The sequence below is a fragment of the Pteropus medius genome, unplaced genomic scaffold, assembly GCF_902729225.1.
Source record: "Pteropus medius unplaced genomic scaffold, Ma_sr-lr_union100, whole genome shotgun sequence".
Taxonomy (NCBI): domain Eukaryota; kingdom Metazoa; phylum Chordata; class Mammalia; order Chiroptera; family Pteropodidae; genus Pteropus; species Pteropus medius.
The window spans coordinates 7,233,690-7,249,840 of NW_024344241.1; positions in this window are offsets into that span (position 1 = coordinate 7,233,690).

Consider the following 16,151-nt stretch of genomic DNA (forward strand, 5'->3'; position numbering starts at 1 on the left):
GGAACTTTCTGAGGTGATAGTAATGTTTTACATCTTAATAGGGTTTTGGGTTACCCATTTGTCAAAATTCAGCAAATATACAATTAGGATGTACATTTTATTTTATGTTAGTTTTACCTCAAAAGAAAACTGGTTAATAGTTAATAGATGTAGTTAAGGAGAAGCACACTGATGTCTACAATTCACTCTGAAATGCATCCAAAAAAATAAGACAGGCTGATAGATGGAGAGATGTGTGATAAGACAAGTAAGAAATGTTTAACGATAGGATCTAGGTAGTAGGTATAGAGGTATTCCCATAAACCCTTTGACATTCATAATTGCGTAAAATTTCTCATAATAGCAAGTTGGGGAAAGGGTGAAAGAAGGTACTATTAACAATTAGATTAGGAACATAGGCAATAATTTGAAACTGTCTCAGACAAGCTTGGACATATTGTCACCCCACGAAAAAGTAATCTTGACTCTTAATTTAAACCCTCCTCGGGTCCATTTTCATGGAACCAAAATATGTATTTCCTCTGGATTATCTTAGTGTTAAAATCCTCCCAAAGCTACTCAAAAGTCATAGAGTTCCCCTTCTTCTAACATAGAAGCTATAGAATTTTGCAGCAAATGATTAATATGAGAACTAGTTCTGGTCTATGAGACATGAGTATGTGTTTTAGGGCAGAGAGTCCCAGAAAGCTTTTTAAAGAGAAAGACTCAGAAAGCCTGCCCCTTTTAGCTTTTTTGCCCTTTTTCCTTCATTCATCTCCTTTTGTCCTGCCTGGAATATAATACCTGAAGGTGCAGCAGTCATCTTACAACCATGAGGATAAAAACCCACACATCATGGATGGCAGAGGAGGGAGATAGATGGAGCCAGGATATTAGCCCTGTTTCAGCTACACTGATATTTCTTATTACATGACACAAATAAATTCCTTATTTTTAAAACACTTTCAGATGTTATTTTTTTACATTAGTCAAACACACACCTAACTAATATCCAGGGTCTCTTAGATCAGCTCTCAAAAGGATTTTACTTTAATTCACATTAACTTGAGAAATGAATACATTGTTTTGAAAACTTTAAATAGGAAGGAAGAAAGGTGAAATGCCATACAACTAAAACAAATGGAGAGGTTATGAAGGCCAGGTGTGTGGGGGGTTTGAAAGCAAATCGGTATGTCTTCCTGTTCCTCCTTTGCTCTCCTTAACATTTTTGTACTGAATTTGGTTTTAAAAAGTAAAAAAGAAAAAAAAAGCCATGAAGGGCAGGCTTGAAATAAAGAGAAGCTGTACCAGAGAGCATGATATAGCAGCCTGGGATGGGTGGTAGAAAGAAAAGGGGAAATTGTTGCCAAAGAGCTAGCCTTAGGGTTACACTAATTGTGTATTTGAATATACATGAGGACCCAGGCAACGTTTTACTTCAACTTCTAACTCCCTCCCTCTATTCCTAGCAGATGGCCATATGGGTCTTCAAAGCCAGGAGTCTGGGAGTAACTCCCATGCAGTGATGAGTCCAGGGACATCTTGGTGATAGTGGTAGGGAGTAAGTTTCATCTTCTTTTTCAGGGCTGGGAGTCACAGGATATATACTAAATTAAGATTACCGAGTTATTCTACAGGTGTTGCTGCTACTTGCCAACACTTGGTTCTCAGACCAGGTTTAAATATAATAATTTGAGCAGAGTGAATTCATACTATATGGAAACATAAAGGAGATACAGATCAGTTCTTTTCTTACAATAAGGCAGCTAACAATAAGAACACAAGCAGAAAACTGTCAGACTCATCGTTTCTGCTGTCCACATGGTGAATTTCACTGGACACTCGCTTATTACAAAACTTAAAAAATATTGTAAACATCTTTTAAAGCCAAATCTTGCCCTATTTCAACAATTAACGTAATGTGAGTGGCCTGTGAGTTTATAAATCTGAAAGTCACATCCAATCACTAGCAGAAAAGGGAGTTTACTTTCATGGCCAAACCTGTTTTCTGCTTATGACAGGGTTTTTTAAATTGCTAGTGAAAATTGCTATGGCACAGATGGAAGATTACCAAGTAAACACTAAATATTTCACTTTGTGGTGATTATTTTGCTCTTCTTTGTTTTTAAAAAAGTGGCTTTTTTAAAAATAGAAAAATTGTATTTTTAAGTGTTAAAGTTCTTGCCCTGCCTTGGAAACATGCAAGTCTTAAAAGAAGCCATTTTATTTCAAGGAGTGTATGAATATGATCATATTTATGTCTCTGGTTTAATCATTCCAGCTATTACTTGGAGCCTTGACTCTTTTGATTTGGTGGGCACTGCACAGACACTCAGATATCTATACAACCGACACATCAGACTCACATGTGAGAAGCTTAGCACGGATTAATGCAAACATCTGAGCATTTGGGTCTTTGACATTGTTTTCCCTTAGCACTAATGCTCAGTATCTTGCAGACAGGGCTTCAGTTATATATGTCATCCACATAAACCCAGACATTTTGTCACCCATTCTTGGCAAGGCGTTAAAGGCAAAGAAACATTGTCTGGCATCCAGGATTTTAATTAGAAAAGCAATTAAAATATATTTTACTTGGGTCTCTTTTAAATGAAAAAGGGGATTTTATTAATTAAAAACAAACAAACATAAAAACATATGAAAGACTCCAGGAAGTCTTCTTTCTCAATTGTTCTTTTTCTTTTAATGTGTTAGTTACATGTCAACTTCTAAAACTTCTCTCCTACTTCTCTCCAAAGTTGTCAAAAAGACTCCAAGTCAATATAAGTCGAACCTTGCCTTTATCCCTGCTCACCCATCCCTTTCTCTTCTGGAATTTTCTGGAAATCAATCAACTCTACCCAGATTCTTTACCTTTACTTTAACCCTGATCAACAGAGGCTCAGAAGTGGAGTAAGTTAAAACAGAATCCACCTCATTGTGTGAGAGTATAGAGGAAGGAGAAAATATATATTAATAAATTTTCCCATCACATTTATATTGAAGGAGATAAAGATTCCATAATTAAGAGGAATATATAAACATTCAAAATGTTTTCTTTACCTAAATTTCAATCCCTTCTCTAGGTAATCAGAACTAATAGTAAATCCCAAGATTGATAGATTTGAATCCAGTTCTACTCTGTGTGTGTGTGTGTGTGTGTGTGTGTATTTGCCACTGGAATATATAGGATCAGCTCAATAGGTTTTACTCAGCAAATAACTTGGGTAGTCACTTGCTCCTCCATTTTCTCCTATGCCTGGAACAGTGTAGATGCACAAAAAAGAAAAAGAAATTGAGTTAGAAATACACAGAGTATCATATTGTTAGTTTTCTAGTTTCTTACAACAAAGTCAAATTATTGCTACATGTGTGAGAAATGGCAGTGTGAAGTGATAAGCATCTGATATGAGGTCCCTCCTATTAAGTATTGGCCATGGGTCAACTGCCCTCAGTTGACTCCCTTGCATTTTGTCTCATTATGTGCTGTCGTACAGCCAGCAGATCTCTGCTCTCCTAATCTTTCTGTCATTAATGATTGGCCTTCATTCTGGCAGCTTTTTGGCTTGAAACTGAACATTTTGACAAGTTCTACAGAGACAAAAATTTAGCCAAGGGCTCTTTTGTTAATTAAAACATTTTATCCCACAATTGCTATCAGGGGCTTTTCAGAGCTCATGAGGTTCCCATTGCTATCTGGATTTCAAGAACGAAGAGGAAAAGTGTTAGACCTTCTGAAGTCACAGGAAAGGCAAATTCTTACCATCTTACATTTAAACATCTGCCCAGAAAAGAGCCATGCAGGCAAGAGGGCATTTCCCCATCTTTTCCATGAGCCATTGTCTAGTGATTTGGAATCACCTAGATAGCCAAAGCAAATAAATCAGACCTAAGACACCACTTCTGGGTTCTAATTGTCCAAATTGGCTGTCTAAGCAAGCTGCTAATTCCAAATGATTCTAATTCACAGGAAAATTGTTGAAACTTCTGTTTCAGCTGTTGAAAGCTGACCTCAAGTTTCTTAATATTGTGAGGATTATATGGAAACTGCACAGACATGTTTCTAAAGCATAATATATTTATTATTATATGGCGATGAGTATATAACTGAAATTCAACAGAAGCCTAAAAATGGTTCTCCATGGCTTTTTGCAGCCTAAATTACAACTGTTTGGTATAAAACACCAGGTTGTGTTTTGATGGTCATTTTTTTTAAATTACTTGTTTTATTCAGGTCATATTTCCCTTTTTGAGATGATTTAAGAACTTTAATAAACTGTAATCTGAACACTCTCAGGAAGTTCTTCCTGCTCTTTTGGGAAGAAGACACACAGATAAACCCAGGGCTGAGACTGAATTATGTTCTGAAAATACAAAGACCAGGAGGTCTGGTCTGTCCTCAGAGCCAGAGTGGCTGATTTACAATATCACCGAAATCCCCACAGATATGTGATCACTTCCTGTCTCCACTGCCTTTGTAAGTTTTGTGTAATTTAAGAATGTTAACACAGATAGAATAGGAAGCACGAGCAAATACTCACAAATCAAAAAGTTATACCCAAATTCAAACTTTCACTTGCTAAATGCCTCCGAATGGAGATTAACTTTCATTTCTAGCAAGATGAGAAAACTATAAGCTTGCTGACCTATTGGTTTAACTTATTAAATTTCTTCACAAAACTTTGGGTGTGTAATGTGAAACACTTTGGTGAAAACCAACAGAAATTGTGAAGAACCAGATGAGATAGACATGATATGCTGAACTGGATTACCTTGGAGTGTAAGATATTTCAAAGCTAGATCTTGTTCAAAGTTCTCAGATCCAGTATTCTCCAAATTCGTGAGAATTCCTTATCTCTGGAGGTCCAAAGAAAGGTCTAATTGTGCAGAGATAGCTCGAAAAACTGGATAATGGAAAAAGTAAGAAAGGGGATAAATCACTAGAAAATTAGGAAATTATATGCAGAATGTACTCCATTCTGTCCTCTCCTCAAAATGATGAAAAAGGGGAAAATTAAGATGTCAAATTAAACATTTTCAAAGTTAATTTCTATACAACCCAATTTTATTAATGATATTAAAGATTTGTCAGAGTGACTTTTTAGCATAATCTTATAGTGTACACTTTCAAAAATATTTTTAGCACAACCATTTCTTCTATTTCTTGTCTACGTTAGAGTAAACAGCAACGGTTGAAAAATAGCAACATAGTTATGCTTAAGGACTGAGCAGTCAGGGGGCCTTTCATAGGTATTGGCCACAGAAAAGCCATTAGCAATTTCCTTCTCAGTTATGATTTCACTATTATTTCAATCCAAAAATCTAGAGAGCAAAACCCAAAACTGCTCCTGTTTGTGTGGAGAGTGAAGACAGTCATTCAATGATAACAAATACATGTTAAATTACAACTATAAACAGAGCTTCAAAGGAGAGGTACTGGAAGCTCTGAGGTCTTCCAACATGGGCTTGACCCAGTGGAGACATCAGGAAAGGCCTCGTAGAGGAAACAGAGACTGAGCTAAGGTGGGAAGGATAAGAAGGGGCAGGAGTTAATAGGCAAAGCTGGAAGGAAATAACTGTCCAGATAAAGACACTGATATATAAAAGGCAGGCCCAGAATCAGAGGGTGAGGTCTGAGTGGGCCTGCCATGGGAGTGAGAGGACCTGCTACGGGGCTGGTATACAGAATGCAAGAAAAAGAATCATGGTGCAAGGCGATTCTGGGGTAATAGGCCACACCAGGGTCTTGGAGACCACAAGAACATGTTCTCATTTAAGGACAGAGGAAAGCCAGTGACATGGGTTGAGTTTGATTTTTAACAAAATTGTTCTGGCTAAAGCATGGGAACTCAACTTGAATGGGCAACAAAGGATACCAGTACAATGGAAAATTGCATTGGGCCAAAAAAAGGCTCCGAAGGCCTGGACTGAGAAGTTGGAGATGGGGATAGAGAAGCAGTGGGTATGGTGTAAAGAGCCAGCCAGAGATGACTCTGGTATTACTCACTTATATCCTTGGTAGCTGTAGTGCCTTCTGTTAGAAAGAATTGGGCAATCACTAAGCTTTCAAGGAAAAACCTGACTTTGGTTTTGGACATGTCAAAATTGAGCTGCTCTATGATATTTCATAGGAAGTGTCAAATGGGCAGTGAGATACACATGTCTTGGTCTCAGAAGGAGGTCCACGCCAGAGGTAGACATGACAAGTTATATAACATGTTAAAGGTTAAGCATAAGCATAACTGGCATTACTAATCTATTCACAAATATGATGCTGGGAACAAAATTTAAAGTGATAAAAACATCTGGATACCTCTAACTATTATCAATCACTCCTAACACTGTTCTCCTCCTTTCCTCCCCTCCAGGTTTGACACTTCATTATAACTCCCCTAGGCCTTTACTTTTAAAATTGGAATTCTTCTAGGAAATCTATTTGACCTAGTTTCATATATTAGAATGTTTTCTCGGTTCCTGGTTGAGACAATTAAGGTTCTTCAGTTCAGCAAAAGTTCTAATATGTTGATCTCTTCCACAGCCTATTGCTAAATTTCCCCAAGAAATTGAGCTATACACTGTCCAGAGAATTCTTCCTACCTTTTGGAGCACTGGGCACAGGCTGAACAAGAGAAAATGATTTAAAAGAATACAGCATTTATTGAATAGCATAAAACTAGTAATTTTCTTTCTCCAATAAAATGACAATTTTCTAGGCTTTTGCCTAACTCTTCCAACTTTCTTAACCATTCTTTCCCTCCCTGGTGTTCAATATCTTAAACCCATGTTATATATTAAATATTTGAAATAGCAAAAATTATTCAGAACATCTGAGACTCCCACAGACTTTATTCTGGAAAGAATTTGGCATTTGAAATCTAAGTTTACTAGGCAATAATTTTAATTAAAAAAAAAACAAAAACAAAAAGGTTTTTAGACAATAAACAAAATTATAAAGGTTTTTAGACAATAAACAAAATTATAATTTAACTACTAATGGTTACATTTTTGTTCAATTTGAATTTAAAATATATTATCCTGATCTACTCAAAAGCAGCGGTTGTTACAGAAAGAACTTAACTATCAGAAGATCCAGTTTTGGAGCTAGTTCTTCCTCTTTCTTCATTTATGACCTTACGGAAGTCACTCAGTCTCTTTGGACCTCAGCATCTTCATCTATAAAATGGAAATATTAGTACCTGACTTCAAAGGGTGGTTTTAAAAACACTATATATCTATATAAACTCTCTTAGATTTACACATACAATCTATTGCTTTATTGCTATTTGAATGTAAAATATTATTATTGCTAAAACTTTCAAAAAGAAATCTTTTCTTATAATTTTCTTAATGTCTGTTTCTTCTTGAAATGATCTATCTCAAATTCTTTTATAATTAGCAGTCTGTTATTTTTGTGTAAACTTGACTGGGCCATGGGGTGCCCAGATATTTGATTAAAATGTATTCTGGGTGAGTCTATAAGGTTGTTTCCAGATGACATTGACATTTGAATCGATAGACTGAAGAAAGCAGATTGCCCTCCTTAATATGGGTGAGCCTCACCTAATCCATTGAAGGCCTGAATAGAACAAAAAGCTTGAGTAAGAGAGAATATGCTCTCTTAACCTGACTTTCTTTGAGCTGGGACGTTGTTTTATTTCCCGTCTTCAGACTTAGCTTGGACTAGAATTTACACCAGCACCTCTCTTGGCTCTCAGGTCTTTGGAATTAGACTGGAACTGTACCATTGGCTCACGTGGATTTCCAGGTTGCCAACTGCAGATCTAGGGATTTGTCAGCCTCCCCATGCACATGAGCCAATTCCTTATAGTAAGTCTCTCTCTTATTCTATTGTGAGATAGATAGATGTTTTAGATAGATTATAGATAGATAGATAGATAGATAGATAGATAGATAGATAGATAGATAGATAGATAGATATGATAGATAGATAGATAGATAGATAGATAGATAGATAGATAGATAGATAGATAGATGACAGATATCCTATTGATTCTGTTTCTCTTGAGAATCCTGACTAATACACGCTCCTTCTAGATATAAATAGTCAGAGGATCTGAATGTCTTTGCAGCACCATGTGATTGAAAGAATGTGGTCTGTGGAGTCAAGGACACACTAGTAAGTTATGAGTTTTTGAACAAATCATCTAATCTCTCAGAACCACGCTTTTCTTATAGTAAACTAATTTTTTAAGACTTTACAGTAGAGCAAAGTGGCTAGCATATAAGAGTCTTTCCATTAATACTAGTGACTTTTTTCTTTCTCCTTTTTTTCTTCCTAAAGTCTCTTCTAACCCGTGTGAACATTCTCTCCTTAGAGAGAGCTGTTTCACAATGCTGGTGGCCATGGGGGAGGGCAGCAGTCCATGGTGGGCACTGCTGATGTGTAAGCATTCTGACTGTGAACCACAATTTCTACACATAGAGCTGCTAAACGTCTTTAGGGAGTTCACTAACCCTAAAAGGCTCCCAAGGCAATTCTGAATCATAAATACATGAAACATCAGAGTTATGTTTCTGAAAACAAGTTCTAAATGTTTTTAACTCCCCAGAAATAATTCACCCTTGCTGCATGCTCTCCTCCCTAGTAGTGCTAGCAGACCCACAGAAACTGGGGACTGCTGTCGTACACCATCCAGCACCCACAGCAGATTGAAGTGATAGAGCCAAAGCTCTTGGCATGGTTCTCCTTACATAAACCCTGCCATGGGCTCAGTCACTTGTTTCTTTTCTCCTCTTTGGGAGGTTCCATACTTTCTCTAGCATCCTTTCTAGGCAGCAGAACAAGAGTCCTCATCCATGAAATACCCTCTCCACATCATTGCTGGCTTAAACTCATGCTCTTTACGGCTCCGACCAAATGTAAATACATATGACCCAATGGGCAGATTGGTTATTTTTGGAAGGGTACTGCTGTTTACTTTGGAGAAAACTCACCATGCCAAGAGTGACAAATACTTTTCCCTTTACTCAGTGATAATTTATTTGGGGCAATTTGGCAATATCCAAATTTTTGATGTTTTTAAGTACCAGCACTGAACCATAAGTGAGAACTGTGTTTGGTATATTCCTGCACTCCCAAGAGAGATGAGAAATGGGTCAGCTTGGAGGAAAGGAAAGGAAGTTGCCAGCACCACTGGAGACATTGAGTTGTCCCTCTTCATATCGTTACTGAAGAAAATGCAGAATCAAAGAGACAGTGCAGGTCCTCCCAGTTGGAGGAACTCTAGTCTGATCTCCCATCATTTTCTGCCTCGGTCTCCAAATAGCCTGCTCTGATGGCTGACCGTCCCATGGAGCCATGATCCAGAATGGCATTCCTTCAGGAGTGTTGTTTATGCATTTCAGTATGTTGCTATGATGTGTCATCCCAATTTTCTACCTGCTTTTCAGTAAAAATGAAAGCTGCTTCATGTGTACAGAGTTTCAATTTGGTAAGATAAAAAAGCTCTGGAGATGGATTGTGGTGATGGTTGCACAACAGTGTCAATGTACTTAATGCCAAAGAACTATACACTTAAAATGGTTAAAACAGTGCATTTTATGTTACATGTATTTTACTGCACAAAAAAGAAAGAAAGAAAGAAAGAAAGAAAGAAAGAAAGAAAGAAAGAAAAGAAAAGAAAAGAAAGAAAGAAGAAGAAAAGAAAAGAAAGAAAAGAAAAAGAAGAAAGAAAAAAAGGAAGGAAGAAGAAGGAAGGAAGGAAGAAGGAAGGAAGGAAGAAGAAGGAAGGAAGGAAGGAAGGAAGAAGGAAGGAAAGAGGAAGGAAGGAAGAAGGAAGGAAGGAAGGAAGAAGAAGGGAGGAAGGAAGGAAAGAAGAAATAAGGAAGGAAGGAAGAAGGAAGGAAGGAAGGAAAGGAAATAAGGAAGGAAGGAGAAAAAAGAAAGAAAAAGAAATCTACATTATCGGATCTGTCAGATTATGGTTTGTCCTTATGTCATTGGTGTAGAACTCAAAATATTTTAGTATCAGAAAAAAATTAACTAACAGTGTTTCAGATTCCTACTAAAGTATCTGCCAAATTTCTCTGTAAGGTGTTCTGACTTGATGTCAAGTGCTTTTATACACTATATATGCATCTATCAAAATCAATCTCTCTAGGGATTTATCTCTCCTGTTCCTACACATAGAAACACACACACAAAAAAACCTTTAGAAACAAGAATTATCCACGAGATGAGAGAGAAATAAGAAGTTAATTACATATACAAAGGAATGGAGCTAGTATTTTTCAGACAAATGTAAGTAATTAAGCTAAATAAATACTTTGCTCTTGGAGATGGTAGACATAGTGCTCTCAGGTGCTTTAGCACTTGTAAGTCATTCAGACTTCTCAGGAGTCTGCTTAAACTTATTATTTGCTGCTCAAAATCCTTCAGAAACCATTAGCTTATATTAAATGTAAAGCCAGTAAATTCTTTCCTAATGACAGAGTCATTTAAAGTGGCTAGTTTGAAAGACGTACAGCTAACTTTACACCAGGGACGTTTTATAGAGAAACTAGACCTGAGTGATGCCTTCTTTAAGTGCCCCTTTCAATCACCCCAGCAGGAGTTGTCTTGGGGCAATAAGGAAAGAAAATTATTCCAGTGAAAGGCAATGCTTTTCATTTTCCTTTGGCTCTAGAACTTAATGGCACACCAATGACTAGCTGTCTTGTTTTTGAATTGTGGCAGCTCGAAACTGTCAATCACCACAGACAACAACGATCATATATTATGTTTATAAACCACTTTTCATTTTCAAATGCTTGGCAGGCACAGAGGAATTATATCAATCACTTTTTCTTCATGTGGCTTGAGAAATTCTTGAAGAAATGATTGATTTCTAACAGAATAGCACCAAGTGGGAAATGAACGCAGGTATCATTTTTACCTGTAGAATGAATCATGCTTTTATGGGCAATTTTGTTTATACGATCACATCTGAATTGCACAAATAAGAGCAAAACAAATTATACCCATTCGAGACATGAAAAACTGAGGACCTGAAGCATAAGGATTACGACCCAAATTTCCATCTCTTAACTCAATGTTTGCTCAGATATGTGCATTTAAAAGTGCCTGCAGGCTTTATTAGCCTGTAATTTCTCAGGGATGTTCTTAGTTTTCCTGGGCAACCCTTGATTCATCTTCTTACACAAGAAACCACCCAACATTTAGGTACTGCATATAGTGACAGGAAAGTAGCAGAAGGAAGAGGGCTTTGCTCTTTGATCTAGAGGCAGACATTCAATGCCACTCACCCCTCTGTGAGAGGAGAAATTAAAGGAGACGTTTTGACATACTGCTTCCCTTAGTGAAAATAGTAATAATTACTGATCTCTAGTGAGCACTTAGTATATACTAAACACTGTTCAAATGTGTTTCACCCTACATTAACTGATTTCATCTTCACAATCATCGTAGGGAATGGATATTATCAGATGGGTTCTATTGGAAACAGAAAATAGGAGTCACAGAGAGGTGAGGTGGCTTGCATAGCTTGAACTTGGCAGAGCCAGACTTTGAAAACAATGTAGCTTCAGAATGTGTATTTTTAACCAGTCCTTTGTCCATGTTGCTATTCAGACAGCTATTTCACAAGCGATCAAATCTCATGTAATTATCAGAATACTTCTATTCATCCTCTTCACCCTGTCTTCATTCTTTGTCCAGTAAGGAAGCAGGATAAATGTCACACACACACACACACACACACACACACACACACCCCCCAGAGTTTTCTATCCCTGGGAGGATGAGGAAAGAATGTGTTGTGTATCTATATGTGTGTATGCCCACAAGCACATAGGTTTCTGTGCAGAGCTAAAAGTGTAAATATCTGGTGTCCACAGCATTTTAAAAATTATTTTACTTTATGGGATGTCACAACTCTGATCTAGTAATAGCAGAAGTAGAGACAGGCAGAACCATGAGGACTTCAGAATACTTATTACTTATCAAACAACTGTCCACTCCTCTCCTTTCTCTGTCTGGCTAACACCAGTTCATACTTTGAGTCTTAGCTCAAATGTCCTTTCCTCTAAGCTACCAGACTCCCAAGGCGAGGTCAGCCCCATAAGTCACAAAGTGACAGAATAGTGGGCTGTTTGTAGCAAAGATAGTGTGGGAAATGACTGAGAAGTTTTGAGATATGGAGGTAGTTGGTCTAATGTGAAATTCCTCAAAGGAGGAGACTAGAACCTATGCATCTTCTATTTCTGGTGCCTGGCGTCTCTAGCATTATAAATCCCTAGGGATGAGATGAATACATGGTAAATGTGAATACTGTTTCCAGGTGCCTATCTCATACATGTACAGTGTGTATCCACAGTGACACTAAACTTGGTACATCAAGATTCTGGCTTTCTTTAATCCTTTGCATCAACTTTTGGCCAGAAGAGTGATGGGTGAAGATTGTGTAATTTAGGAGTCAGCTGAACTAACCAGGTCCTCTAGGATTCAAATAGAGTTGGCTAAACCTCCTTCCCACATCCTGTGGGAAGTCCAGGGCCCTACCAAGATTTCTGCAAACTCCATGGGAGTAACATTCCCATGGTCACCTCTTGTGCCAGTTTCCTGCCCTGCTGACCTTTCTGTCTCATTCACAGCTCACCTCCAGTGACTGTTTCTTTCTCTCCACCTTATGTCAACCCAAACTTGGCCACAGACTCTTTCCTTGATATCACCAAACTCCACTTATACAAGTGGATGGGCATATAGAAGAGTTTCACTCAAATTAAAGATGGGGATGGAGTGTACACAGAACTACATAGCGGATGGTTTCAGATGAAAAGTTAGGCATCCCTCATTCATACCTGCTCCAGTGAATTTCTTATTGGCTGACTTTTCCCCTATCATCTCTGATCTCCCAACATGGTAGAAACACAGTCTTTCAATTTTCTTATCTCATCTTTGTCTGTTGTGTTGTTGTTGTTGTTGCTCTCCACCCACTACATTCCTGTTCTTTTCTGATACCATGAAGTTTTCTCATCTCTTGGTGTTTACTGTCCACACCCTCACCTTCATAAAAAATCATGCCCGCCCATTTAAATATATTTCTAAACAAAGTCGATTCTCAAGAGAAGAATTCTGCAGTCAGTTCTCAAAGTAATAATTTTCCCCACAACCTTTCCCAGTGGGAGTTATAATGACCCTGGTATCAAGAAGGGAAAAATGAGTAAGTGGGAGAAGAGTGGATATAGTGTGAGATGTAGCTGTCTTTTCAGGCTATGGACCAACAAGTAGACCAAATGGTAAATGGCAAGACCAGACAGAGACAAAGCCACCTTTCAGTTGGTTCATAAAGCCCTTAATATGTGATGGTCACAGGTGAGTATTTGGCCTAAAACACAATAAAAATTCAACCCATTATCAAGGCATTTCTTGCCCAGGGGTAGGCATTCACGCAACACAGTCTATAGTGCCATGAGATCTGCGAGAAACCAGCGAGGCCTCAGCATACTCATCTAATCACTAAGGAGGAGAGGTTGGCAAAATATCAGGGCTGTTGGAGCCATGGCTTCTTCCCTTTGTACCAGTCTCTTCTGTTGCTATCATGGAAAACATAAAAATGTGCATAAATCTCAGGATTCTGGCCTCTACATTCTTGTTCACCTCCATTGTCTATCCCTTTCCCTTGGGCAATCAGATAGTCCACATTCTACAAGTCTCTCAATATACCACACACTGTTAATTGCCTGACCTACAACCACAAATCCCCTTTTTCTTCCACATTCTATTTTTATTTTTTTAATTTATTTTTTTAATTTCACTCATCCCCTCATCCCCTCCCTTTGGCAGCCATCAGCTTGTTCTCTATATCTATGGGTCTGTTTCTGTTTTTGTTGTTTATTTATTCATTTGTTTTGTTTTCTTAGATTCTACACATAAGTGAAATGATATGGTATGTATTTTTCTCTGTCTGACTTACTACATTTAGTATAATATCCTCTAGATCCATTCATGTTGTCTCGAATGGCAAATCTCCATTCTTTTTTTATTGCTGAGTAATATTCCATTGTATATATACACCACATCTTTTTTATTCATCCATCTATCCATGGACACCTATGTTGCTTCCATATCTTGGCTATTGTAAATAATGCTGCAGTGAACATAGGGGTACATATACATTTTCAAATTAATGTTTTTGTTTTCTTCAGATAAATACCCAACAGTAGAATTGCTGGGTCATATGGTAGCTTTATTTTTAATTTTTTTTTAGGAATCTCCCTACTATTTTCTATAATGGCTGAATCGATTTGCAATTCCACCAACAGTATACATGGGTTCCTTTTTGTCCACATCCTCTCCAATACTTGTTATTTGTTGTCTTTTTAATAATAGCCATTCTGACAGGTATGAGGTGGTATCTCACTGTGGTTTGATTTTCATTTTCCTGATGGTTCGTGATGCTGAGCATCTCTTCATATGTCTGTTGGCAATCTGTATGTCCTCTTTGGAAAAATGTGTATTCAGGCCCTCTGCCTATTTTTTAATTGAGTTCTTTGATTTTTTGGTGTTAAGTTTATAATTCCTGACATATTTTAGATATTAACCCTTATTAGATGTATAATTTGAAAATATCCTCTCATTCGGTGGAGTTATTTTTTTATGGTTTCCTTTGCTATACAAAAACCTTTTAATTTGATTTAGTCTTGTTTATTTTTTATTTGATTTCCCTTGCCTTAGGAGACATATCCAAAAAGATGTTAAGATTAGGGTCAAAGTGTTTACTGCCTACATTTTCTTCTAGGAGTTTTATGGCTTCAGGTTTTACATTTAAGTCTTTTAATTCATTCTGAGATTATTTTTGTAGATGGTGTAAGAAAATGGTTAAAATTTATTTTTTTTGCATGTGTCTGTTTAATTTTTCCAGTACCACTTATTGAAAAGACCATCTTTACCCTATTGTATATCTTTGCCTCCTGTGTGATAGATTAATTAACCATATAGGTGAGGATTTATTTCTGGGATCTCTAGTCTATTCCATTGATCTATGTGTCTGTTTTTTGGTGCCAGTGCCATAATATTTTTATTATTGTAGCTTTGTATAATATTTTGAAACCTATGTGTCTGTTTTTTGGTGCCAGTGCCATAATATTTTTATTATTGTAGCTTTGTATAATATTTTGAAACCAAGGAGTGTAATATTTCCCACTTTGTTCTTTTTCAAGATAGGCTATTTGGGGTCTTTTTTTTTCCCAGTGCCATATAAACTTTAGTATTAATTGTTCTAGTTCTGAGAAGAATGCCACTGACATTTTAGTAGAGATTGTATTGAATGTGTACATTGCTTTGGGTAATAAAGACATTTTAACCACATTAATCCTTCCAATCCATGAGCATAGGATATCTTTCCATTTATTTGTATTCGATTACTTTCTTCAATATCTAACAGTTTTCAGAGTACAGGAATTTCATCTCCTTAGTAAAATTTATTCCTAGATACTTTATGTTTTTTGATGCAATTGTAAATGGGATTGCTTTCTTAATTTCTCTTTCTGATTGTTCATTAATAGTGTATATAAACTCACAAATTTCTGTTTATTAATTTTTCATCCTACAACTTTACTGAATTCATTTATTAATCTTAGTACTTTTTTTGGTGGAGTTTTTAGGTTTTTCTACATATAGTATCATGTTGTCTATACATAGTGACAGTTTTATTTCTTCTTTTCCAATTCGAATGAATTTTATTTCTTTGTCTTGTCTGATTGCTGTGGTTAAAACTTCTAAAATTATGTTGAATAAAAGCAATGATAATGGAGATTCTTGTCTTCTTCCTCAACTTAGAGGAAAAGCTTTCAGTTTATCACCGTTGAGTAAGATGTTAGATGTGAGTTTGTCGTAAATAGCCTTAATTTTATTGAAGTAAGTTCCCTCCATAGCAATTCTGTTGAGTTTTTATCAAAAATAGATGTTAAATTTTGTCAAATTTTTTTTGCATCTATCGAGATGATTGTATGGTTTTTATCTTTCATTTTGTTGATGTGACGTATCACATTTATTGACTTATGTATGTTGAACCATTGTTGCATCTCTGAGATAAATCCCACTTTGTCACAGTATATAATACTTTCAATGCATTGTTAAATCTGTTTTGCTAATATTTTGTTGAGAATTTTTGCATCTATGTTCATCAAAGATATTAGCCTGTAATTTTTTT